The sequence below is a fragment of the Eupeodes corollae genome, chromosome 1, assembly GCF_945859685.1.
Source record: "Eupeodes corollae chromosome 1, idEupCoro1.1, whole genome shotgun sequence".
NCBI lineage: Eukaryota > Metazoa > Arthropoda > Insecta > Diptera > Syrphidae > Eupeodes > Eupeodes corollae.
Window position 1 is genome coordinate 43,741,685 of NC_079147.1, and position 27,395 is coordinate 43,769,079.

Consider the following 27,395-nt stretch of genomic DNA (forward strand, 5'->3'; position numbering starts at 1 on the left):
ATCTTAAAACCCGTTTGAATCTTCTGAAAAATTTAATAATTCAATATAATTCCATTCTTTTGAAGATTTTCTTCTGCCTTTCTGCTTCATATTTTATTGTTGTTGTTGGTGTTGTTGTTTTTTCTTTATTCGAAATTACATCCTTAAAAGGACGTATTATGTAGGTACATATTTGCATCTGCGCTTGCACACAGTAATTGGAAATAAGAAAAAAATAAAAAGAAACTTGCGATTTGTTTATTTTTATGATCATCGTTATGTGCATTGATTTTGCCCTTAAATCAACCCCCTTACACCCCCACTTAAAAAAAGAAAAGTTTTTTTATTTATTCAAAACTACGCACCACACCCCAAAAATAAATAATATGAAAATGCAAAAAGGAACAAATTAAGGCGGCTTCTTCTGTTGAATATCTAAATACCTAGTTGGTGGTATTGAAAATGGGGAGTTTTTGAGTAGATCCTTAGGGTGAGTTTTCATATTGGTCAGTATACTATTGCGCAATAAGTTGCCATAAACTATAAACATATATATGTATATATTTAAATGGAGGATGCATTTGTAACTATTTCATCTAATTGTCATCGTTTCCCTTTCTCATCCTCGTCGTCGTCATCGTCATCATCGTCGATCTCGCCCTACTAAGTATGAAAGGATGATATTTTGGAATGAGGTTGTAATTTATGTGATAAGAGGCTGTAGGTGTACCATTAACGATTTTATGACATTCAAACATTTTTCTTTTTTTTTTTTGTTGATGCTGCTTTATAGGATTTCGTTGGTTATTTCACGATTTTGTGTTTATTCTTGTAGAGATTTTTATTGGCTCTTTGTTGGCTGTCGTAGTCGTCGTTGTTGCTGTGGTAAATGCTATTTACCACAGATTTGGTAAATTTTAATTGCTGTGCACAAAGTTGTTTGGGATTCATTTTATGACCTAGCCAAAAGACCACAAGTCGTTATTAATTAGCAAGATTTTGTGTACGTGTATTCAATCTGGAAAACTCGGTGATTGTAAGGGGATGTTGAAAATTTAGAACGATTTTTTATATGTTAAAATATTTTTAAAACAGAAATATTAAAATTAATAAGATTATTTTTTGTAGTTAATGGTATACTTGGTTTTTCCAATAAGAGGTTTGGGCTTTTGGTCAACTGCATTCTTTAACGCAACTACTTTTTTCAAATGTAATTTTTACTTTACTTGACTATCTTTTACATTCAAAATCTTCCAACAACATTGTTATTAACAAACAAAACTTTTTAACAGGTTGCAAGTCCATCAGGAGTTGTATTTTGTGTGGAAAAGAAAAAGTCCTTATTCTTTTTCCATAATTTGATGAGGAACCCTTTTAAACAAAACTTTAAATAAAATTGCAGCAAGTCACCATTAAATAAGTCAGTTTTCAGTTGAATGTAAAAACATGAGCAACTGACATTTTGTACAAAGCAGATTTGACTTTTGTTAGTTAGGGAAGTTTTTCTTGACTTACGTTTTGGCAGCTAGCCACATTGGTTTATCTTTAAGTCGTCTAAACCTGCCTATTCGCAGCTGTCACTTTTTGAAATTTGACAATTAAAAAGAGCACATGTGATTTCATTTAAAAATAAAACCCGTTGCATGATAGATAGTGCGTTGGACTGTCATGCCAGAGGTCTTGGGTTCCATCCCTGTGCCATCTAAAGATGTTTTTACGGGACTGTAGTTCCCTGACAACGTACACGCACACAGAAATGGTTGAGAGTTTTCAGTCACTGAGTCCTGGTTCTCAAAGGGCTGTTGCGCTACCAAATTTATTTTATTTATAAAACCATACACGCTTCAACAATGCATTAAAATTATTAAAAATCACCAAAGAGTGTTGAAAAATTTGAAGTTAGAGTACGCAAAACTGTAAGACTTTTGGGTAATACAGCTCAAGAACAAGTCAAAAAATATTGCTAATGTAGCCTGAAATCTTAAAGAAGCCTCAGGTTTGTTGATGTTTTAAATAAGGTACTCGGCATTATTTTGCAAAAAAAGCTTAGTTCTTAAGTCTTTCAAAAAGTTCACTTAATACATAACCTCAAGCCGATCGTCGTACTTAAGAAGATTACTTACTTACTTAGGTCCTCAGACCTGTTAGTCCGTTGGGAACCCCACAAGGGCCATTGGGCCTCTTCTACGCCTACACGTCATCGTGTACGGTTACCGAAGATGTGTTTCAGCTCCCTCCAACTTTTGCCTAAAGACGCTGGTTCCACCTCTACTGCCGTGCGCCATGTGCTTCTCGGTCGGCCAGCTCTTCTTCCTTCTTGTGTGAGCGGATTCCACAGCTTGGCCTACAACGCAGTCGTTAACTATTCGAAGCGTCCAATCCATTTCCACTTCCTGACCTGTCCGTCTTTGAAGGACCTCATTTAATATACGTTTTTTTTTTTTTTTTTTTTTTTTATAGTAAGCGCACACTCAAGGGGATATATTACCCTTATTATGTAGACACAGTGTGAGCACTAGGAAAGGGAGAGAGGGGTTGAAAGGAAAAGTCGGTGCATATTGGTTTTGAATTCCTGAATATTGCAATAGCTGGGAAAGACAGAGTGTGGCAAGGCATTCCACATTCGCATAGTACGGCTAAAGAACGAATCTCTGTACTTGACAGTACGACCGAAGATAGGCTCGAGGGTATATTGATGAGCATTCCTAGAAGCGCGAGTATTACGGTTGAACTGTTTAAGGGGAGGAATGCAGCTGGCTATTTCTCTAGAACATAAACCATTAAAATAACGGTAAAAAAGCGTGAGACAAGAAACATTTCGACGATGTTCAAGTGACGTAAATGATCTTATGATGGTAATATCACCAATCAATCTAAATGCTCTACGTTCAATACTATCCAAGAGGCTTAAGTAAGTTGCAGGAGCACCAGCCCAGATATGGGAGTTATACTCAAGCTTTGGACGTATATAAGTCTTGTAAATAACAGCCAGATCAGAGGGGGAGAAAAACTTCTTGCATCGCCTTAGAAAACCCAAACATCTTGCGGCATTTTTGGCGACATCGCGTATGTGATCGTTTCACAAAAGGTGGTTGGTGATACACATACCAAGAATATCCAGATGTTCAGTTTCCTCGATGCAAGTGCCATTTATGGATAATGGCAGTGGGGGTATATTTCGCTTTAACGATACAAGACAGCATTGCGTTTTCGAAGCATTAAATTCCACGCGGTTTCTTATTCCCCATTGTACAATGCTGTTTAGGTCGGAATTTAATGAGCTTATCATATTTTGTCGTTGCAGTTCCACATCCAAAGAAGAGGGGTGTGAATCTGAAAACGAGTATGAAAAGCTAAGAGTACTATCGTCAGCGAAACAATGTATTGGATTAGATGTTGCAGACAGGAGATCATTAATAAAAATGAGAAAGAGTGTTGGAGATAGAACAGAGCCCTGGGGCACACCAGCATTTATTTTGTGGTTTTCAGACTTGAATCCATCCAATACAACTTGTATTGAACGATTCGAAAGGTAATTACTATTCCAATGAAGGAGGGATTCATGCAAACAGGGGTCAAAAAATCCGTAGGATGTTAAGAAGACATCTATGCACGAAGGTTTTACAGCTTTCTTGTAATGGCTGAAGTAACCTTTCAAGTGCTGCCCCCATAAAAAAGCACAGGTTTGACATTTGTGCGAAACAGTCGTAGCTTTGTTCTGAAGCTGATAGAGTTATTTCTACAATTTTTTGACAGCATACCGAATGCCGCTTTTGCTTTGCCGGTTGCGTGGAAATATTTATTTGATAGGATGATCGGGTTTAGAGGCTAATCATTTTTGTTTTGCTTCTCTCTCCATCTCCACACTTGTTGTCCTTTGATGAAGATCCATGATCCCATCGGGGAGTAAGCAAACATCGTCCGCGTAATCCAAGTGCTTTAAATAGGATATCAATGTCCATTGGATTCTTCCGCTACCTGATAAACCTACCCACCAACAAAAACAATATAAGCGACAGAATACATCACTGTCTGACTCCGCTGCGGATTTCAAAATCATCTGACAACCTACCATCGTGAAGAACGTGACACTTGGATACATTATATGTTGCTTAATAGCTTTTAGTTTTTCTGCGATGCATCTCCTCTGTAAAGCTGACCATACTCCCTGTTACCGCTATCAAAGGCCTTCTCGAAATCGATGAACAGCAGGTGTAGTGTTCAATAATGATCCGCAGGCTGTTGAAATGATCAATACAGGATCCAGAGCCGGATCATGCTTGTTCGGCATCGAGTTTGGTTCAAGGTGTTCTCTGATGCGTTCCAGTATGACTGTTGCTACTATTTTGGCAACGGCAGGTAAAAAGCAAATTCCTCTCCAGTTTTCGCACTTTCTTAGATTTCCTTTTTTGGGAGCTTGATGATGATTCCCTTCATCCACTCATCGGGGAAGCTTTCGATGGTCCAGGCTTCTTTTATGAGCGGATGAAGCAGTTCGCTTGATAACGTTGGCGCTGCTTGTAAAAGCTCTGCGGGAATTCCATCAAGTCCTACCGCTTTTTTGTTCTTAAGTGCTTTAATTGTGGCAACGATCTCATCTTTACTGGAAGTTGCGGTGCTGATTTAGGGATTAGTTTGTTCAGGCGCTCTAGAAGGAATCGACTGCACGATGTTTTGCAAAACACTCGGTTTAAAACTGAGGAAAAGTGTTCACCTTCTAACTTGTTCATCCACCGAAATTATCACAAAACAGTCTACTTCTTCACCAGGTGTTGCTTTGAGCTGCGGATCGTTAAAATGCATCAAAATAAGGCTCGTTTTTACATCGAAAGCTACGTTAATTTCAACATTTAGGGCTCGGAAAATACAAATATTCTCGTTAAATGGCCTCTCAATTTTCAACGTGTCATTGTTTGGTGCGTCTGTTTTACTGGCGCGGCGGAGTGATTGGACCTTACACATTCGAAATGAGGCTGGTGCAACTGTTACGGTTTTTCCGAGCCATGATTTGGTCACTGATGGCTTGTGATTTTTCTTTTAGGTCACGAGAATTTGAGAAGTTAGTTCTGTGCCATACTTTTTCACATCTTTAATGTTTATAATTGTTACAAACTTAATATTTTGAAACAAAAAGATCTTTTATATTTGGGCTTTCTAACTTTGACAGTTAATGTAACGGTTTTATTGTGAATCTAAATCTATCAAATTAGCTGTCATTTATTCAGTCAATTAGCTGTCAAATCAAGAAGAATGTAAATTGTTTTCTTCAAAATTGTTTTCGAGTAACATTTCGTATGGTTCGCCATTTCAATGAAACAATAATCATCCTACCAAGAGAAGTAGAAATGTTGTAGATTAATTTAAGTTTATCAAATAGTCAAATAAACATCACAAATTGCGAACTAAATCCTTCGCTTTTCGGTAAAAGCGTGCAATAGAATCTTAGCCTCGTGTTTTATCGCCACTTACAAGAATTTGGCTATTCACAGACCACAACTTAGAAGTTTGCTTCTTTTCTTCTTGGGTTCGCCAAATGTGCTCTGATCCTCCAGAGCGTAACACTGATATTAATTTTTTAATCGAAAAGTCATCTTGAGCAATGAGGCTCATTTCAGGATGAATCGGTAAGTCAAGAAACAAATGTTTGAATTTGGAATAATATCAATCGATATAAGATAGAAGATCTTCAAATGTATTTCGAGAAAGCCACTGTGTTATATCAGTTTCGAAAGGTAGCTTAATAAAAAACACAGTGATACAATTTTGATGAACCTTTATTTTTTAATATAAAGTTTGGACTTTGCCATTAGGTTTTTATAAAAAAATATTATGCCAATGCGTACAATTGAAATGTGATGCTCTTAAAGTAATTTAACCACTTTTTCGCAAATTTCTTTCACCAAAACGTAAAATTACGCAATAATAATAATAATAATATCAATCGATATAAAATAGAAGATCTTCAAAAACTTATCACACAATAAAGCCATAATACTTGTTGCTTTAGCTTTTTGGAATCACATACTATCCAAGTCTTGACTTTCGATCGATTTCCGAACAAACATCTTTAAGACACGTTCAATCACTATGACATTTCAAATGACAGCTTAGTTTAAAAGGCATTAAATGTCGTCAATGGCTGCGTTCAATCTCGTGTTGGATAGGGTATCTTGGATAGGTGGATTTGTAGATATCTTGTTGAACGAGTTGGATAGCTGTATTGAGATACTAGACAGCTGTCAAAAAATAAAAACAACTTTCAGCTGTTCACAAAACGCAGAGAAACATTTAAGCTTCGAAGTCAAAATCGTTGTTAGATAAAACATTTAATCTATTCTCTACAGAATCTATTCTGTCTATTATGCACAGAACATTCTCAAATACAACTTTAACTTACATTTTGTATCTTTTTGTTTACGGACAAATACAAAAAGTTGAACTCAATCAGCCGTTCTGTCACATACCTACATATTTCAGAAATTCTTGGATACCTTTGAATTCCTTTTTTGACATATCAGCTGTTTTTGATCAGTTGTTATTTTACTCGTAAAACACTTACAAAAAGGTATCCGGATACCGCATTTGTCTGAGATTGAACGCAGCCAATGTTTTCTAGCCTATTTTTCTTGAGGTTAAAGTTACAAAAAAGAATTTTAAGTTCATAATTTATGTTCCTTCCGTAACATCGAAAACTAGGTTTATAAAGGGTAAATTTTTAAGCTATTATCTTTTTGGCAACACGCACTGGTTTAAACGGCTGAAGCACGTTTCGAGTTTTGTTTTACTGTCAAACATCTTCAGTTTGGTGCATAATTTAACCATGAATCGTCTTACAAACTAACAACGCTTGCAAATTATTGAATTTTATTATCAAAATGCGTGCTCTGTTAAGAAAGTTCATCGCGCGCTTCTTCCATTTCATGATGAGTTTAATCGACCCACTGAAGTGGCTATTCGGGCTATTGTGACTAAATTTCGCACCAAATTTACATTGTTGGACATTAAACCACCAACACGCTTACGTAGAGTGCGAACTGAAGAAATTATCGCAGCTGTATCAGCCATTGTTGATAATGACCATCAATAACCAATCGTCGCCGTTCGCAGCAATTGAGCCTCTGTTACTCAACAAGGTTGACAATTTTGCGAAAGGATTAAGGTGTGATGCCTTTCAAAATACAGCTGGTGCAAGAATTGAAGCCGAACGACCTGCTGCAACTTACAATTTTTGGTGAATGGGCTCTTGGAAAGTTGGCCAAATATCGACTTTTTTTTACCAAAAAACAGGGACAAAGCTCATTTTTGGCTCAATTGATACGTAAATAAGCAGAATTTTCGATTTTAAAGTGAATATTATCGAAGCATTGCAAGAGCTACCAATGCATCCAGAAAAAGTCACAGATTGTTGCGGTTAATGGGCTGGTGGCATCATTGCACCGTACTTCTTCAAAGATGATGCGAATCGTAACGTAACTGTGAATGGTGAGCGCTACCGTTTTGCCCAAAATGCAAGAGCTTGACTTGGGTGCCATGTGTTTTTCACAAGACGGTTCGGTGAACATTTTATTTCACGTTCGGGACCTGCCTAGATCGTGCGATTCAACGCCTTTAGACTAATTTTTGTCTGGCGATGTTGAAGCTCATGTCTATACAGACAAACCCGCTTCAATGATGCATTGGAAGACAACATTGAATCATTTATTCGTCAGATACCGGCCGAAATGTTGGAAAGAGTAGGCCAAAATTGGACTAAGTGGATGGACCATTTGAGGCGCAGTCAAGGTCAACATTTGCATGAAATAATCTTCAAACATTAAATTATGGACTGTACTATTGATTCAAATAAAGATTTCATCAATTTTTATGAATTGTATGTTTTTTTTTTTGAAAAACTTTCCTATAGTTTTTCAGAAATCAACCTATGCTTTGGTAACAATGACTGTGGTTGTTACAAAGTGTTCTTAAGAGTTGAATTTTATTATTATAATTATTAGATGAAAGCAAAAGTTAAAATTTCAGCTGAATATGCGTTTAATTTTAATTATTCTACTAACTTTCTTTTCTGCAGAGGTGATTAAAATTAATTTCAAAAAAACTAAACGTTAGAAGCACTTAATTTTTATGGTTAGTGCTTCATTAGCACCCAATTATCACTGCTGACATAACCAAACCTAATCTGGTTTACTGAAGAAATCTTTCACCTTATCATCGTTCTTCAAAACAAACTTAATATGAATCAACTTAATAAATAAACCCACTATCTAGATCTTCCTTGTTGGTTTTATTTTGCTACCTGTAGATATTTTATTAATTTAAATTTTATTTTTAAACAAACCCTAGATTGTATTTTTAAAGTTCATTGTTTACCCTTCACGAGGCATGTCTTCATTTATGGATTTTAAGTACAAGTCTTGAAATGTTTTCTCCAAAAATGTCTCCCAGTTGTTCAAGCTCCTTCTTCTTCTTCTTCTGTTTAATCATTTAAAAATTCCACGCCCGCAAAATGTCTTTGACATCATTTAAAATTCCACTCCCAAGAAAGCAATCAATTTTGTATACATCCGCAAGCCAACACCATACAATACACGCCATCTGTCGTCTCTACGCTGTCGATCTCAGTGTAAGAAGAAAACATAACCTGCAAATAGGTTTCGTTGAATTCACACAATTTTAAACACTTTAATTTGACAATTAGTGACGTTCCGGAAAAAATGTGGGTCCATAATTGTTTTTTACTACTGCTACTATACAAAACTATCGTATCATGTCGACGACAATAATAATAATTAGTTATCTTGTTAGCAACAACAAATGTACCAAATTAGACTGACTTGTATTCCATATTTAAAAACCGTTGTTGTCGTCGTAGTCCCTGTCATCGTCTTCGTTGTCGTAGACGCTGCTGTCAACTTCGTCTTGGCGGACGTTGACATAGTTATTGGCTATAAAAAGTGCATAGAACTGCAGCGATGTAAATATAATTACTTAGCATCCATTAATTAACACAATCATTGCAAGCAAAGTTAATTTGGGTGAACGTTAATTTAATTTCAATGCAATTAAAAAGTTGTAGGTACGAGTTTCCCCGTACTTTTTTAACGCTTTTCACTTTCTTCGTTCATAAGATGACATAGAACTTCTTTAATGAATAATCGTTGTTCGTTATGGGGAATCATCGAAAGATCGGGTGGTGAAATTGATTATAACGTCACGAGTGACGCGACTATAATAGAACGTCGATATTGAGCAAATTAAAGATTCAGTCAAGCTTTGGTATATTTGCATTGTCATAATAATTGAGAGATCGGGTAGGCGAGAAATTGTAAAATAATTGGAATTATGAGGTGTTCCCAATGAATTGGTACACGACTGTCACTTTTCATGAAATGTGACTAATTCGCAATAAGCTGAGTAATTTATTTAAATTTTTGTTTTCTAAATTATCAAGTGACTTAATTTTATTTAACTTAAAATTAACATCTGATGTATCATTTTTCCATATTTTTTTTGGTACTTTGAGTTATTTGGACAGCTGTCACTTTTAAAATGCTGTCATCTTTTGACATTTGACAAATTAAAAATACGCCATTATTATATAATAGACGATACACACTCCAATTCATTGCAAAAATGACGCCACCAAGCAACGAAACAATCGTATTTATTTTCCTCTTTAAAATGAAATAAACAATCATTCATAACACTCAAAAAAATACTAGTTTTTCCTTTATACCAAAATGGAACCTTTTATTGGCAAACCCTATATAAATTGATGTTGAAAAATATGACGTTTATTTTTTGACAGCATTTATGTCTTTCATAGGTTATCTTTAATGAGATGTTTCATTGGTAAAATATTTACATATATGAATTTATTTTGCAGCAAATGGTTGGCAATAAAAAGCAAAGTTTATGATTTTACTATCAAACTGTCAAAAGATTGTTTATATTTTTGACAGTTCTGAAAAATTGAATTGAAAGTTTAATGTATCCTCTTAAAGTCTCATTTGTATTATTAAATTAATTGATTCATATGATTGATAACATAAAATATTACATTTTTAATTGAATCTGTCCAAACGTCAATTTCCTAATCATGCAGTTACACTTGGGGAAAATAAATTGATTTGTAATATTCTATTTGTAGTTATTTTTGGCTTTAAAGTCCAATATCTTAATTTTCCGTTGGATTTACCCTTCTGTCAAATGGACGAATGTTATTTGTGATTTGTGTATTTTACTAACATCAACTGATTTTGAAAATTATCCTCAAAAATGTTTAAGAAATGATTCTCGATTGAAATATTAAGGTATTTCGAAAATAATAAAAATCAAAGGTTGTCAAAATTAAAAGTGACATAAATGATTAATATAAAGGGTGATTTTTTTGAGGTTAGGATTTTTATGCATTAGTATTTGACAGATCACGCGGGATTTCAGACATGGTGTCAAAGAGAAAGGTGCTCAGTATGCTTTGACATTTCATCATGAATAGACTTACTAACGAGCAACGCTTGCAAATCATTGAATTGTATTACCAAAATCAGTGTTCGGTTCGAAATTTTTGTTTCGACAAATTTTGTTCAGCGATGAGGCTCATTTCTGGTTGAATGGCTACGTAAATAAGCAAAATTGCCGCATTTGTAGTGAAGAGCAACCAGAAGCTGTTCAAGAACTGCCCATGCATCCCGAAAAATGCACTGTTTGGTGTGGTTTGTACGCTGGTGGAATCATTGGACCGTATTTTTTCAAAGATGCTGTTGGACGCAACGTTACGGTGAATGGCGATCGCTATCGTTCAATGCTAACAAACTTTTTGTTGCCAAAAATGGAAGAACTGAACTTGGTTGACATGTGGTTTCAACAAGATGGCGCTACATGCCACACAGCTCGCGATTCTATGGCCATTTTGAGGGAAAACTTCGGAGAACAATTCATCTCAAGGAATGGACCGGTAAGTTGGCCACCAAGATCATGCGATTTGACGCCTTTAGACTATTTTTTGTGAGGCTACGTCAAGTCTAAAGTTACACAAATAAGCCAGCAACTATTCCAGCTTTGGAAGACAACATTTCCGAAGAAATTCGGGCTATTCCGGCCGAAATGCTCGAAAAAGTTACCCAAAATTGGACTTTCCGAATGGACCACCTAAGACGCAGCCGCGGTCAACATTTAAAGGAAATTATCTTCAAAAAGTAAATGTCATGGACCAATCTAACGTTTCAAATAAAGAATCGATGAGATTTTGCAAATTTTATGCGTTTTTTTTTTTTAAAGTTCTCAAGCTCTTAAAAAATCACCGTTTACAACTGTTTTAGCCATGCCGAGTTGAGAGTTTGAAAAACAATTATTGAAACAGTGATATGAAGGTGCCCTTAATTCGCCATTTTTTCTATTCTGTCAGATTCACAAAACTAGGCAGAAATTATTGTTATATTTCACATATTGGATGTTTTCTTAGAGGCATACAACTTTTTTGTAAATTACTTAATTTTGCTGTAAAATTTCCTACATTTTGTATTTGAAAAATAATTTCTGGCATATGACTTGACCTATTTAACGTGCTTTATGAACGCCATCTAGTCGATCCAATTTTGTAGCACTTTTTCGAAGACTTGACAAGTGATTTGACGTACCTGACAGTAGCCCAAAGATGTCAAATCACACAGGTCAATTTATTGAGATGATTCGTTCACTGAATGTTTGACTCAAGAAAGTGATTGATGCACTCGTTGCACTTCAGGCAGACGGCAATGTCATGCATCATATCGATTGTATCAACGAAATTATTGTTAAAAATTTATTTTTAAATAAAATCAATGTTAATCAAAAAAAATCAATCGTTGTACTTGTATGACATCTTGCTTTTCTCCTTACACCGTTTTCGGATATTAAATACAAATAAGCCGATGATGCATCGTACGTTAACAGCACTTAACTATGTTTTTTTAGGAATTAAATGCAGTTGGTCATATATCTGTTAAACCCGAAATATCCTCTTAGCTTAATATAATTTGACGTTTCAAGCAAATTCTATTATAGTTGTCTGGTGTACATGTTTGCATGATGGTTTTCTAAAATCAAACACACTTTTTTAGTATGACAACTAGTTTGACAGCTACACTTTGTGAATGTCTTAGCTCTAAAAAGACATCCTATATGAAAATGTCTGGCGTCAAGCTAATCTTCTTCTTCTAAGGTACATCAAATAAAAACAAACCTAACAGCCCTATTCTGCTATTCATTTGATTGTTCTTGAATGTTCTCTAATCGCTAATTCTGTTATTCAATCGAAGTGAATCTGTGTATGTCGGTAACGTCGGTAATACTGCGCGGTATTCTTCTGTACTTTCCATTTCCAAAAATTACACAAATTAAACAATTAATTCTGTTTAGGTGGATTGCTTATTATTTTTTTTAATCAAAACAATTTATCCAATATTCTCAAGATTGTGACATGAACAGCAGTTTACGTGAATGTCAAATTGGTTTGGGATAATGTAGTTCACCCGATGGATAGCAGAATGGTAAGGCAGTATAAAAGGGAATCAAATTGGTGAATCGAATATACGTGAATCCACGTGAATAGTAGAATAGGGCTGTAAGTTAATATTTGACAGCTTAAAAGACACTTGTTCAATGGACAAGTAAAAACACAAATTCACTAAAAAAGTCAATTTTCAATCGTGTTCTATTGACGATTACAAAATCGCTTAAGTGACATTTTGCGATTTGTCTTAAACGGGTATATTACTGTACTATCAAAAACAGAGCATAGGTTAGGTTAGGTTAGGTTAAAGTGGCTTTGGATTCAGAATCGCGCATTTAGACCAAAAGAAAAGGCCCATTGTGATACCACATGAATCTAGAGAATTACTTCCTACTAGTCGAACCATTTTGAGCTTTTTGTAATGCAAGAAGATATTTGATATACTTTTTAGCTAGTTCACAAGGGATTATTAAAAGAGTAGTCTCCCAGAAGAAGTTTGCGTCTTAGTGAAAGAGCAGGGCAAGTGCAGAGAAGGTGAGAGATTGTTTCCTCTTCTTTCTCGTCCATACAGCTCCTGCAGAAGCCATTTGAGGCTACACCAAGTCGTATTGCGTGTCTGTTTATAAGACAGTGTCCCGTAAAGACACTTATTAGGGATCTAATATAAAGTCTGCTATGAGATAACAAGGTCCAGTAAAGACCATATGAGTTTTGTGGCTGCACATTTTGGTAAATTGTGCCACCTAGAGTTTGTTATAGCAAAAGCTGTTTCTTTTAGCAGAATTTTACATGTAGCTATCGGTATACCTATCTTCTCCCTTTCAGTTGAAATAGGTATGATGGTTCCAATTGGCGAGTTTATCGGCTCAACAATTTCCTATAATGTGTCTGTGGCCCGGCACCCAAGAAAGGCGAATGTTAAATTGCTGCGCCATCTCGATAAGAGACGACAATCGAGGGCCGTTTGAAATTTGGTTGGGACACCGTCAACAGATTTAATAGCAGCCTGACTGTCAGAGAAGATGCGGATATCAGAAGTTGATACTACGTTTTTTCTTAGCCAGGAGAGAACCTCTTTGATCGCTAAGGTTCCGCTTGGAAGATGCTGCAATGATTAGGGAGGCGGAATGAGATGCAAGGAACGCAAGATCGGCGGAATGAGATGCTTAGATTAAGCTTTTCTGAGTACACACCACTACCAACTCCCTCATTTGTCTTGGATCGATCTGTATAAAAATGAATTCTTTCGTCATCCAGGAGTTTTTTGTCTAACCATTTATCTCTGGATAGAATGGATACATGGAAGTTTTTTCCAAACTGGGGTTTTGGAATAGTGTAGTCTATGTACTTTGGTATAGAACCAAAGGATTGAAAATGATGGAGTGCCCCACATTGTTGTTGGTCCATTGAGATGAAGTATTGGGTCTTATAGCTGTACTCGCTGCCACTTGTTTGCTGAAGATGTCGAGGGGTGTCAGATGGAGGAGAGTTTCTAACGCTGCTGAGGGTGTGGTTCTCAATGTCCCGCATATGCAGAGATATGCAGTGCGTTGATCTCTGCTGAGTTTGTCGTAGTATGTGACTTTTTTTCGTTCGTTAGTTTACCACTATGTTCCACAGAAGAGGGGACAGAACACCAATTTGCAAATCTCCCATCTTAGGGTTCACGATCCTGCTTTTTAGCATTAGATTAATAAAATAACAGAGTTAGTATTCGAATTTAGGGTCGTCATAGCAGAAGTGATAGCGGATGTGTCAACGTTGTTGAAAGCGCCCTCAATATCTAGGAACGCCACCATAGTATATTCCTTTTGCTCTAGGGAGTAATCGATACTTCTTACCAGAGTGTCCAAGACTGTTTCTACCGGTTTCCCTTTTGCAGTAAGCATGCTGAGACATCGATAGTCTTTTATTAATGCTATTTCGTACATGGATATCAATCAATCGTTCCAGAGTTTTGAGAATGATGATGATAGGCTAATAGGTCTTAAATCTTTAGGGTTGACATGCGAGAATTTGCCCGCCTTGGGAATAAAAATTACCTTTATTTCTCTCCGTCACTGAGGTATGTAGACCAGATCTAGACAACTTTTGAAGATCATCTCAAATCTTAAGATTTTGAAGATTATATTAATGGTAAGTTGTAGCTGGCGATACAGTCCGTTTGAGATCTAGGGCGTAGTGACTGACAACTCTCAACCATTCCTGTGTTCGAGTACTGTTGTCAGGGATGGAAGGGACCTACAGTTTTAAGCCGAATCCGAACGGCAAATTTTGAGAAAGCACTTTTCATGACAAGAATTACTCTTGGAGAATTTGTCAATTCCTCGCAAGAGGCATTACCCGTGAAAAAACTTAAAGTGGCAGGCAGGGATCGAACCCAAGACCTCTCGCATGACAGTCCATCGCACTTTTTTTTATTTTAATTAATTTTTATTAATTCATTCTTAAACCTATCTTAAAGCTAGACAAAAATTCATAAAAATAGCCTAATTATCCATACCTTACAACTAACTTAATGGTCCCATACGGACACTCTAAGTTAAACTATAACACTAACTACTAATGCCTTTCGGCCTTAAAATCTATTTAACTTCAATTTAAATTTTATTTATTTTGTATTTATTAGAAAGTTATGAGAAAAAACTAATATCAAGGTCCTTTTTTATTTTTACTTAAAAACTACTTAAAATAATAATATAAAACTTAAAGCTAAATTAAACTACCTATTCTACCTATAAACTACTTAAAGCTAGAACAACCACAGCAGCAAATCTAACGTTTTTTGTTTTTATATTTTATTGTCTTTTTTTATATTTTTTTTTATATTCCATGTTTTTTTTTTTTGTTTTTTAAATTTAAATTTTTTTTTGTATTTTTTTTGTGTTCTACCATGCCTATTCTACTTAAAACGAAACCCTAAAACTATAAAACAAGTATGTAAGCCGGCCAAGGCTTAAAACCCCATCCTGACTACCCACTATCAAGTGCCGATTGAAGCCACCAAAACTGGTTCTCCTGCTTCATCCTATCAGTTCGGTCCCGTTCGGACACAGTCCTACTGAACCGAAGGAGCTCTGCTCCGCCTTGTGCCATGATGTCCCGATTGTACAGGAGTAGCCTATCTTTCTATCTATTCTATTGTATAGGAGTCGCCTATCTTCGTCTGACGTGGTAGATTAACGGAACTGCCAATCTATCCTGGATCAGATCGCATTTGTCTTGAAAGAGGAATGCCTCTGGTGGAATGAAGCCGCTCAAGCGTGCACTTTCAAAATACTCGTCGTTCGGATAGAACGCCCCGAAAATTAAATTGTTGGTCGAAGACATAGCTCTTGCAATGTGACCTCGAACGAGTTTTATCACGAAATTGTCAATTCTTTTGATTCGGGCCCCGTTGTATAAGACCTCGTTGGAAAAGTAATGCACATAAGAAGATTTGGCTGTTCGATATAAACCGGTACAGGGTCGTAAACACTGCCGCTCGAACACCCGAAACTTCTCCATCTGAGAAGGGGCAACGTTGAACCACACAGGCCACCCATAAACGATCATTGTCCGTATTAGGGGCATGTAGCAAATTACCTTCACTCTGGGGTCAAGCCGATTGGTAAAAAAACAGCCGTTTCGTCAGAGCGAAGTCTCCTCTGGCCATGGTCAGAGCAGCATTTATATGTCTTTTGAAATATAAATACTGATCTAACCAGATACCGAGGTACTTCACTACACTTTTGCTCGCTAATGACTGACCGTGAACATCAACGATGACCATCTTGCGCCAATTCTTGCACGTATCCCTCGTGGCCCTAGCCAACGCAGTCCGGAACAGAATTGTCTCTGACTTCTGGACATTTATTTTCAGTTTCCAGTCTTCGCAATATCGCTGAATCTTGTCGAAATCACGCTGCAAGAGGATTCTAATAACCTCAACCTTTCGGGCCGTTCTGTACGCAATTAGATCGTCGGCGTACGCAATTGCCTTTGTAAGACTACCTATCAGATCGCTGGTGTAAATGCTGAAGAGAATCGGCGAATTCACCGCTTCCTGTTGAAGACCATTTTTAATTGAGAATGTTGTGGTAGAAGTTACATTGCCACTTTTGACAACCAACTTTCTACCGTTAAGCATATCATAAAGTATATACAACAATGGCTTGCTTATTCCAAAGCCTGCTTAGTTTTAGGTAAAGACCCTCTAACCATACGGTGTCAAAGGCCTTTTCTAAATCAACAAGAACAGCACCTGTGCATTGTTGTTTTGATTTATTCCATTGGATATCATAAACGAGTTTAGACGCAGCATGAATTGTGTCATGACCCGCCTTGGACCCGAACTGTTTATCCGGAATTATTTTATTGTCCGCAGCCCACTTAGTCAGAGCCCTATTAATGATTTTTTCGAAAACTTTGCTGATGCTCGGAAGAAGACTTATCGACCGAAAATATGACGACAGTCCATCGCACTAAACCATCATGCCACGGGTACTACTTTTGGCCAATCTGTTTCCCTTTAATTCGTTAATTGGATCGGTTTTGGCGACTCTTCAATAAGTCTGAATTGGATGTATCTATGATCGGCGAACCAGTGCTTCTTTGATACTCTCCAATTCAATATTTTATTTGTGCGATGTAACGAGACAAGAGTTATATCCAATACTTCTTGTCGATTTTAGGTAACGAAGGTTGGTTCACTACCTACATTACTTACTACCAGATAAGTTGTTAAAATATAATCAAAAAGAGGCTCACTTCAGAGCCTAATATCACAGATTTTTGACTGTTAATAGTTCTGTATGTTATTTTATTTATATGTTGGCATTTCATTCCCAAGCATCTACTACGTCCATAACAAAATTCCTTTATAAAGCACATTGTAACATTATTATCATTTGTTTTGAAGAATCTGTTGCCAAAAACACTTGCATCACCAGAACCGCACATGACCAATTTATTCATTTATAATTATTATTCTTTGCGACAAAACATAACAAAAATAATTTATTTAATTTGTTTATAATTAAAAAAAAATTACATAATCCCTTAAAACCGTAAATGCTCGCCAAGTAGTCGATGGCAGCGGTGGCGGTGGTGATGGCGCCTATCATTTGCCCGGGCCTTATAATTACAAATGTTTATGGGACTCATTGCATTTCTATTTCATCATAATCTAAAATTTCAATCCAAAATATTATTTATGTGTTTTGATTCGATTTTTATAAATAAAGCAGTTTACACCTGTTCCATGTAATAAATTCCAATATTTACCCCTGATAAGTGAAGAACATGCGATCAAATGTTTCACCAACCATAAATTTATTATCTTTTTCTTTCGGTAAACATTCGCAACGAAAATATCAATAACTTATTTTGTTTACATTAGCATTTTGTTTTTTCCCGATAAAAATATTAAAAAAGTTGTTTACATTTTCTTTTTTACTGATTCATGTAACGTCGTTATCAGAAAAGGTCCTGACATCTCAATATTCATACATATATGAAAAATATCACGAATTAGAAGTCGTAATTGGTCTTCTTATCAGTGACTTAGTGAATTTTTAAATCGCAATTATTTCGTCATATAATCGAAATTCCTATAATTTCGGTGTTTACTTGTTGCGATTTCTTTAGTTTGTTATCGTTTTCGATAATCGCGTATTGACAAAGTCTTTGGCCTTAAAGAATCATCAAAAAGGTGTTTGGTGTTGTTTATTTATTTATTGCCTTAACTGCTGATAACTTATCTTGTAGCATCCGGCGGCGTTAACTCGTATTTCACGTTAACTTTAATTTTGCTTTCGAAGAGTTGTAAATACTTGAAATATTTGAAAATGTGGTTCTTGAGATAAAACCGGACAACCGCAAGTTCAAAGCATGCCTCACTCTTACCCTACGTTGCCGTGCTTGACATTAAAGTAATTTAGTTCATTTTTTGAATAAAGAACAGAACAGAGGCCAAAAATGTAATGACAACTATGAATTCGTAAAGCAACTTGGTATTAATTAACCATGACCTAGTAATTAATCCATTAAACAACTCAAGTTAACACTGACTTTTCAAGTACCTTGTTATCTATAAGTATGACAAACTTAAGGGTCTTCAGGTCAAGAATGATGTAGATACCCAAAGAAATGTGAAATGATAAAACAACAGTCCATGTTTTCGGTTTTCTGGTAAAACAATCAGATTGTTGTTTTACCATTTAAGAAGAATTACTCATTGTAATTGAATTGAAAATGATATCAAACTATTTTGATAAGTCATGCGAGTGATTGCATTGCAAATATCGGGTGTTTTCTTAAGAGCTTAAGATCTTTAAATGATAAAACAATATAAAAACATTGTTAATGTAAATTTTGTACTGTATTATTTTTTGAAAGGGATAGACTAAACATTTGAAAATAATAGAAGAAACCAAGAATACGAAAAGGAATTCAAAAAATTCCAAAACGAATTAAACAGACGGATCAACCAAACAGAATTAGGGTATTATAAAGAAAAAATGTATGAAGCAAAATCGAATCCCAAAAAAAACCTGGAAATTAGTTAATACAATATTAGGAAAAAATCAAATAATTTAGACGAAGTTATATCCAAAAATTTTGTTAACACAAAATACTTTGAAGACCTCAACGCTCAATATATTTTGAGGAAGCTACTATAAGAGAGATAGAAAATATCCTAAGATCAATGAATGAACGTAAATCACCAGGAATCGATGGAATCAGGCCAAAGGATTTAAAAAACAATGCTAAATCTCTAGCTCCACCAATCCAAAGTTCCAAACCTGCTTAAAACATCAATAATAAGACCTATACATAAAAGCGACAAGAAAAGTGAAATAAGTAATTATAGGCCAATATCCATTCTTTCATCGATAGATAAGGTTCTTGAAGAAGTGGTTTGGAAAAGATTATACAATTATTTAGAGAAGTATAAGCTTCTAGAAAAGAACCAGTTTGGATTCCGAAAAAACAAGACTGCTTGGAGACTTTACAAATAAGTTATATACAAGTCTGGATAAAAACCAGAACTCAATAGTGGTATTTATTGACTTTAAAAAAGCTTTCGATATCCTAAGTCACAAAAATATCTTAAGGCAGTTGGAAAAAGTTGGAGTACGAGGTTCCTTGCTGAATTAGTTTGAAAACTATCTTGAAGAAAGAAAGTTCAAAGTTAAAATCATGGGAAAATATAGCACAGAAGAAGAAATTGCGTATGGAGTCCCAAAAGGATCAAAGTTAGGGCCACTGCTATTTATAACATACGTAAATGACTTGCTCTCAATTTTAACACATGGTACGGGATATGCATACGCCGATGATACTGCGATTGTAGTGAGCCACCGAAACGTTGAAATAGCAGAGGAAATAATGCAAAAGGAAATTGATGCTGTCACTACATGGTGCCATGATCATGGGTTGATATTTAATGCACAAAAAACTAAAGCCATGCATATTCATCCACCACACATTTTAAAACATAAAACAAAAATAAAAGTACACGAAGTTCAGTGTTTGCATAGAACAATGAATCACCTTGATCTACAAAAGAAAGACAGCTGCCTGGCTTTGATAGAAAATGTTTCAACTAATAAATACCTTGGAGTTATAGTCGACTACAATCTTAAATGGAGTTACCACATCAGAGCGTTAACTAAGAATTTAAAGCAAAGTGCATACGCTCTTTTCCATCTTAGTTATCATTGCCCACCAGCGGTCTTGCGGCAAAGCTACTTTCAATTAGTTAAATCTCACCATAGATATGGAAGATACTTAAACAAAGCCCAAACCAAAACCGAAATGCGGCTTTCTTTACAGACAGTTAGGCAGCTGTCAAAGTAATTAACTCGGCCACATTCTCATCTAAATTGGTCCAGCAATGTCGCGATGAGCTTGCGAGCCTGAATATTAACCTCGGTGTCACCCTGATCTGGGTTCCGGCCTATAGTGGTATCGTGGGAAATGAACGGGCTGACAGCCCTTCATAGCTTACTTGCGGAAATTGTTAACATTCCTCTTGGTGCTATGAAGGTTAAAATCTTTTCTATCTGCCAAACTGAATCAAACCGAAAGTGGAGCAATTTACCCAACTGCATTATATCTAGGAATGTATAGCCCTCCTATAATAAAACCCGTACAAACGATCTTCTATGCAGGCCAAAGCAAGGCATAGCCAGGATTGTTGCGGTTTGTACCGGACATTGGGCTATAGGAGTTCATGCGGAGAAGTTGGGTATCTCCTTTTGCCGTAGTTGTAGTGACCAAAGAGAAAGTGAAACGATAATCCATTTCCTCTGCAAATGTCCTGCTTTGGCAAACACTAGAATGAAATAATTTGGAAAAGCATTCTTTCACGAACTTGATGAGCTATCTGACACAAGAATTAGAGACCTAATCTTTTTTCTCAATGTGACAAAATGGCTTTAACATAATCGCTATAAAGCTTCTCTATAAATCTTTCCCTTTCTATAACAGGTCAAACGAGTTTTTGGTATCGAAACGGCGCACTACAGCGCTAATTGGATCTCAGGCTAGGTTGCCTTGAGATCGCCATTTCTACCTACTTACCTACCTGGATTTGAATTGCAACGGAATCTGGATGAATAGTTGTTGAATCGGAAATGCAACATCCTATTACTGTAACATTTTCACCCTTTTCTTTGGCAGTAAGCACACGGACGTCTTTTGCACCTTTTTTTGGTCAAAACCTTACCTGGTTTATTGTTGAGTTGTAAAATACCTTCGTCCATCCTAAAAATATTGCCGGGCTTGTCCATTAAATTGTTGCCGGTAATAATTATCTCCAGAATTTTGAAAAAGTCATTCGCTGCTAAACGATTCATACCCTGGGCACGGGAAAAGGAAAAGTCCTTCAGATTGTCGCAACGAAATGTCCTTACTCCTTTCCGAAAAGGATGCCAACCAAGCATAACCTGCTTTTTAAGTTTCTGTGTTGAATTTGTGCTTGCAGCCTAACCTGCCGAAGCTAATTTTTTTGACGTGCTCAGCAAGCTTCTTCTCATTTTGTATTCTAAGAACACCTATCAATGTAAAAATACAAACATCAGTCAGCAAAAATATCAGTCTTTCGGATATATTTGCGCGGCTTAATTGAGCGGTATTTTAGCTTCTTAGCAACAAAAAACACAAACATCAAAACGAAGCATCTTCTCCAAACAAAAATGTGGCATCTATCAGTTTTGTGAGGGGAAGAATTTCAGTCCAGAATTTCACTCATTTTTCCAATAAATGTAGTTCCCTTGGCATGATTGCGGGTACAGCCTTTTGCGAGGAATTGACAAAACCTCCAAGAGAAATTCTTGTCAAAGTGCCGTTCGGATTTGGCATACAAATTGTAGTATCCCTGAAATTACTCATACATATTAATGGCTGAGATTTGTAAGCCGCTAGTCCCTGTTGCGCCATTTAATTTATTTATTTGTATTGTTTCCAAATAAAACAAAAATTGCTTTAAACGCTTCAAGAGTTCCTGGCTGGTTGACATAAACCAATGACTTGACATAGTCCCATAACAATTAATCGAGAGACGTTATGTCGCTACTTTGGTTGTTTTACCGATATTTTTTAACCAATGTTCTGTCTGTTTTGACAGTTGTATTCCCCTCATCGCACGATTCAGCCGCAATACTTGCATTATGAGAAAGGTACATAATTTCAAATTTGTGCTCAACTTTGGATAAAAATAGAGAGATTCTATTTTAGCCGCACATCAATAATATGAAATGATTAACCCCGGCTTTATTTTTTCTCATATTATCGATATTTCCTCTTATACCCTTCCTAATGCATAACCACTTCTAGAAATGAATATTGATGGCCAAAGTCATTTAACCAACAAATATTTTCATCACTAAACATAGCAAAATGGAAGAAGTGATCTATGAACTTCGTGGTTCACAATGAAATCTGACAGAAAAGAAATGTCAATGACATTCTCTAGCTTAGAAAACACCCTTTACTAACAAAATTAACAAAGACATCTATGAATTTCGCGATTAATGATGAATTAAAATAAATAAATTAGGTGGCGCCACAGTTCTTATAGAACCAGGGCCTAGTGACCTACAACTCTCAACCATTCCTGTGTGCGAATAATTGCAGGGATTCATGTTGAATTGCCAAACCTTTAAGCAAAGAATTGTCAGTGTCATTCTTTACTGTCAAACTATTGAAAATTCACATGCATCTTAAAAAACACCCTTTATTGATTTAATCAGAGCTTCCTCTGCAGCCAAGGAACAATTTAAAAGAAAAGGAGGTCCATTTATAGAACAAATCCATTGATATTTGTTTAAATTGCTTTACATTAGAATAATTGTTTGAAGTATTATTTCGTAGTTATCGCAGCTCATAGATCTGGATTAATTTGGAAAACGAAACGTCAATAACTCTAAGGTACGTTTTGGTAAATTGATTTTTGCAAAAAGACCAATGACTTATGGAAATGTCACAAAACAAAAATCATGTGAGATAATCATGTTCTCAAATCGTTCGTGTAGAATACCAAATGTGGCATCAATTCTATGGCACGTAGTAGTCACAACGAAATAACCACCGACGACGTACAAACATATATTGTACATTCTCAAGAAACCACATATTTGAATGACATGTCATCTAATGTTGGCCATACGAAATTGATGTTTGTTATGGAAGGGTAACGCTCTTAGTTGATGGTTCGATGACATCGTCGAAATGATGATGACGTGCCATATGTTAGCCTTCAAATTATGTAATGTATATACTAAACAGTGACTTAAAGTTAAAGCAATTTCGCTTGGTGTGAATTTTGCTGTAATTAAGTTTGAAATCTAGAATATAGTCAAGAACAATTAACACATGGCGCATTGTAATTGCGGTGGATTACAAATAATTATCTTTTTATTCAATACTTATCTGTCCCTAATGGAAATTAGCTTTAAGAAACTTCCAAGACTAAAGCTAGATTAAGATTTAGAGCCATTTTGGTATCCTAAAGTGTTGGCAACCCTTAACACATAACAATTTTGACAGATGACAGTTTAAGCTTACATAATTAAAAGGGCACATGACACAAGAATACATATTTCTTTTTATTTTACTGGTAAGCAATTTTCTAAATAATCGGTAATTATTTTTAAAAAAATGTAAGCGCTATTAAAAACCTGTACCCTCTCATTTAAAAACGTAACACCTGAACACGTCTTAGCAGTGACACTTCGTGAACAAAAAACAAAGGAAAACAATCAATAAATTTGAAATGACCCAAACTCAAAAGTCACATAGGTTTAAAAATTTTATAAAATTTAAAGTACATATTCAATTTGAAATTTTAAAATTATTTGGGATAAAAATTAGACAGCAAAATGCTAAAATCCTTTAAAATTAGCAAAATAAAGTATTCCCTTATCATTATTTCATTATTTTGAATTTAAAATTTGACTGAATCGTTAAGGTTTTTCAACTTGATGGTTTTCCAAGTTGAGATATATTTTAAAAAAATATAAGTTTTGAGACCATGGTTTTTGATTTTAACACGATTCGCTGAATCTTTTAAAAATATGACCTCATATTATTTGGCGTTATCCACAAGAGTTATCTTAGTGTGAAATAAATACGACATTGGAAAGTACTTCATAGCTTTAATGATCTTTCTTGAGATACTATTAGTACAGGGTAAAGTAAATGCTTGTGTAAATTTCCAATGAAATCAGTCAAAATGGGTATCCTAGCTATATGAAATTCCTAGATAAGTCAAAAAGTGATTTAAACATGATTAAAAACCTTTTTGCTGTTTATTCTATAGATTCTTCTTCTAACCTCGAACTTTCACGAATCTCACAGACTATAAGTATAGGTTTTATTGTGTTACTGAAGTCATGGCAGGATTGCTTAGTTTTGATCCAACCAAAAATTAAGGTCCTGATTCCACCCATTTTGTTGTTTAAATGTGCATCTACTCTAGCTGTACCCTTGAAGACCATCTTTAACCTGGCAATAAACAATGGTCAGTTTTTAGGATAATAGAAATTGTCTTACATAATACCAGTATTTGAACAAGTTTCTAAACAGGGTATAACTTACTGTTGACCAATCTCAGCTTCGTTAGTTAGACTTTCTTTTCATTTGAAAGAGCTTATATTAGTGTACCAACGCGGCTTTATTTTCGGTAAATCTACAACAACTATCTTTTCATTGATGACTTCTTATATTATGAAGACTTTTGAATCAAATTTTAAAGCAGATATTATTTCTATTTTGCCAAAGCATTTGATCGTATTAATCATGAGGTTTTGCAGTTCAGATTCCATTCGAACTTGTACGATTGGGTTAAATCTTATGAAAGTCTTAGAATTCCAATAGTCAAAATTGATGAACACCTGTCTAATTTAATTCTAGTACCATCTGGTGTTCCTAAAGGTAGTTATTTGGGTCCATTATTATTTCTTTTATTTAAAAGGTCCGCCAAATAACTTTTTTTTTTTTTAAAGGCTATAAAAACATTGATTGTATACCTAGCTTCGGCTGTGTGGCACGTAGCGCCGGCCGTCTTGTTGAAACCAAATGTTGCCAATATCCTCCTCTTCAATTTTTGCGAACAAAAACTCGTTCAATGGCTTATTTATGCCTTTGGACTAAAATCCGCACAAAACAGTGACTCGTTTTGGGTGTATCGGTTTTTCAATGGATGCGTGTGGGTTTTCTGTACCCCAAATTTGACAATTTTGCTTGTTTACAGTATCCGTTTTATGATGGTTAGTGCGTTGGACTCTGAAGCGAGAGGTCTTGGGTTCGATCCCTGCTTGTACCATCTAAAGTTTTTACTCACGGGTACTTCCTTTTGAGAGGAATTGACAAATTCTCCAAGAGTAATTCTTGTCATGAAAAAGTCTTTTCTCACATTAACCGTTCGGATTCGACATATAAACTGTAGGTCCCCTCCATTCCTGCAATTACTCGCACACGGGAATGGTTGAGAGTTGTAAGTCACTAGTTTTAAACTTTGTACATACCCGACAAGATCAATATGAGCTTTATCTGAAAATATGATTTTTTTTGGCAAAATCGGCATCTTCTCTAAGTCGATCTCAGGCCCACTTAGCGAAGCGAAACGCATAGGATGTTCGGTTGGCTTCAACCCCTGAACAATTGAACTTTGTATGGCATCATACCAAGGTCTTTATGCGAAATTTGTCTCAATACTGATGTCTCCGAAATGTTCAATTGTTGAGAACTACGGAGAATTGATGTTGATCACATTCTGCCACAGCAGCAATATTCTCGAGTGTAAGCACTTTTTTGGCTTTTCATGCTTTGGTTTATCGATGAGGATGCTTTACACAACATATTGAACACACGGAACTGACGGTGCTTCTCTTCTTCCAAAATCCGTACGAAATTTTCGCACACATTTTGCAACATTACCATGTTTTTCAAAGTAATGTCGTAATATTTCCCAATGTTGTTCAAGCGTATTCACAACCATATTCGTTCAGCGGAAGGATAAAATTAATTATCTATCAAATCAGACATGAGCTACATAAGTGTAAGATGGCGGACCCATTATTTACTGATTTGGCCAAAGCATTTGATCGTGCTAATCATGAGGTTTTGCAGTTCGGATTAAATTCGGTCATCAACTAAAGTAGACTTAACCGAGCTTAAGCCAGCTTAAGGGAACGAACCAATACGCAGGCTTATACTTCACTAACAATAATAGACATTCTGCTCAGTTTCGTTAAATTTCGCTAACTTTCGCGCAAATGTCAAATTTGCTTAAGTTACTTGAATCCATTATGGTTACTTTTTGTTTTGACGATAAGCTTACTTTTGGTTAATTCTATTATAGTTTGGCTGTAAGACTTCTAATAGTCAACAATGATTACCACTTATCTGAAAAAATTCTATTACTATTTGGTGTTCCTCAAGGCAGTTATTTGGGTCCGTTATTATTTCTTTTATATATAAATTACATCTCTGATAGTTTCAGAACTTCATTATGCCTTCTATTTGCAGATGACCTTAAATTGTATAGAATTATGAAGTCCATAGAAAATTGTGCTTTGTTAAATGAGAATTTAAATAGACTATAGCTGATTGGTGTAGTTTTCAACAAATGTATGTTTTCAAGTGCCATGTGATGGCCTGTTTTCGTATAGCCTTACCATTTTAGTAGCCATAGTGAATAGGTGCCGCAAATAGTCACCGGGGCTTTTGTTCTCGACGTCGGCAAATTTTCCCACAGTTTTTCCTGTTGCAACGCAGCTCCCCAAAGTTTCCTTTTTTTCTCTTCCATATTCGGTAAAGAAAAACAAAACGAAAATTTCGCGTTAACGGGGCTTTAGACTTGGTGTGAAAAGCCATTAAAATAAAGTTCTTACTCCTCAGTAAATTAACAATAGAAATGTTTTTTTATGCCTAACAAATAAAAACAATTAACTGCTTATTATTTCAAGTAATAAAAATAACATTTTCTAAAGACACAATAGAATTCCTTTGCTTTCGTTAAAACAAATTTCTGTTAATCTCTCTTTGAATGTCAAAACCACACAAGTGCTTTTCCGAATTCCAAATGTTTGACTTTTAGCATTTTCTAGTGTGAATTTTAGTTATTTTTTTCCTGCGAAAGTAGAAACACATTCATTTAATGATTTATGACAGATGTCCTCCTACTAAACCGATTTTGATAAAATTTCATAGTGTAACTTATTTAAATACTTACAAGTAGTTAACTGCCGTTCTAAAAAGGTAATGTTTTTTTTTTTTGACAGTTCAATGCCAGCCAACTGTTTTCCATAAGAAAACACTTTGCCAAAGTAACTTTCCAACACCATCCCCATCTAAATATCTCCAAGTCTCTTTTGGCATTTAAATACGCTGACTCATCTTTTGGACATTTCTTTGAATGTGTTTTATTTTATTTACA

General features: G+C 35.5%; 1 protein-coding gene across 2 annotated transcripts in view; it reads left to right on the forward strand.

Moving 5' to 3' along the window:
- The window catches only part of LOC129942521 (phosphofurin acidic cluster sorting protein 2), a 235,854-nt gene that overhangs the window by 16,538 nt on the left and 191,921 nt on the right, over nucleotides 1-27,395 (forward strand). The window lies entirely within an intron of this gene.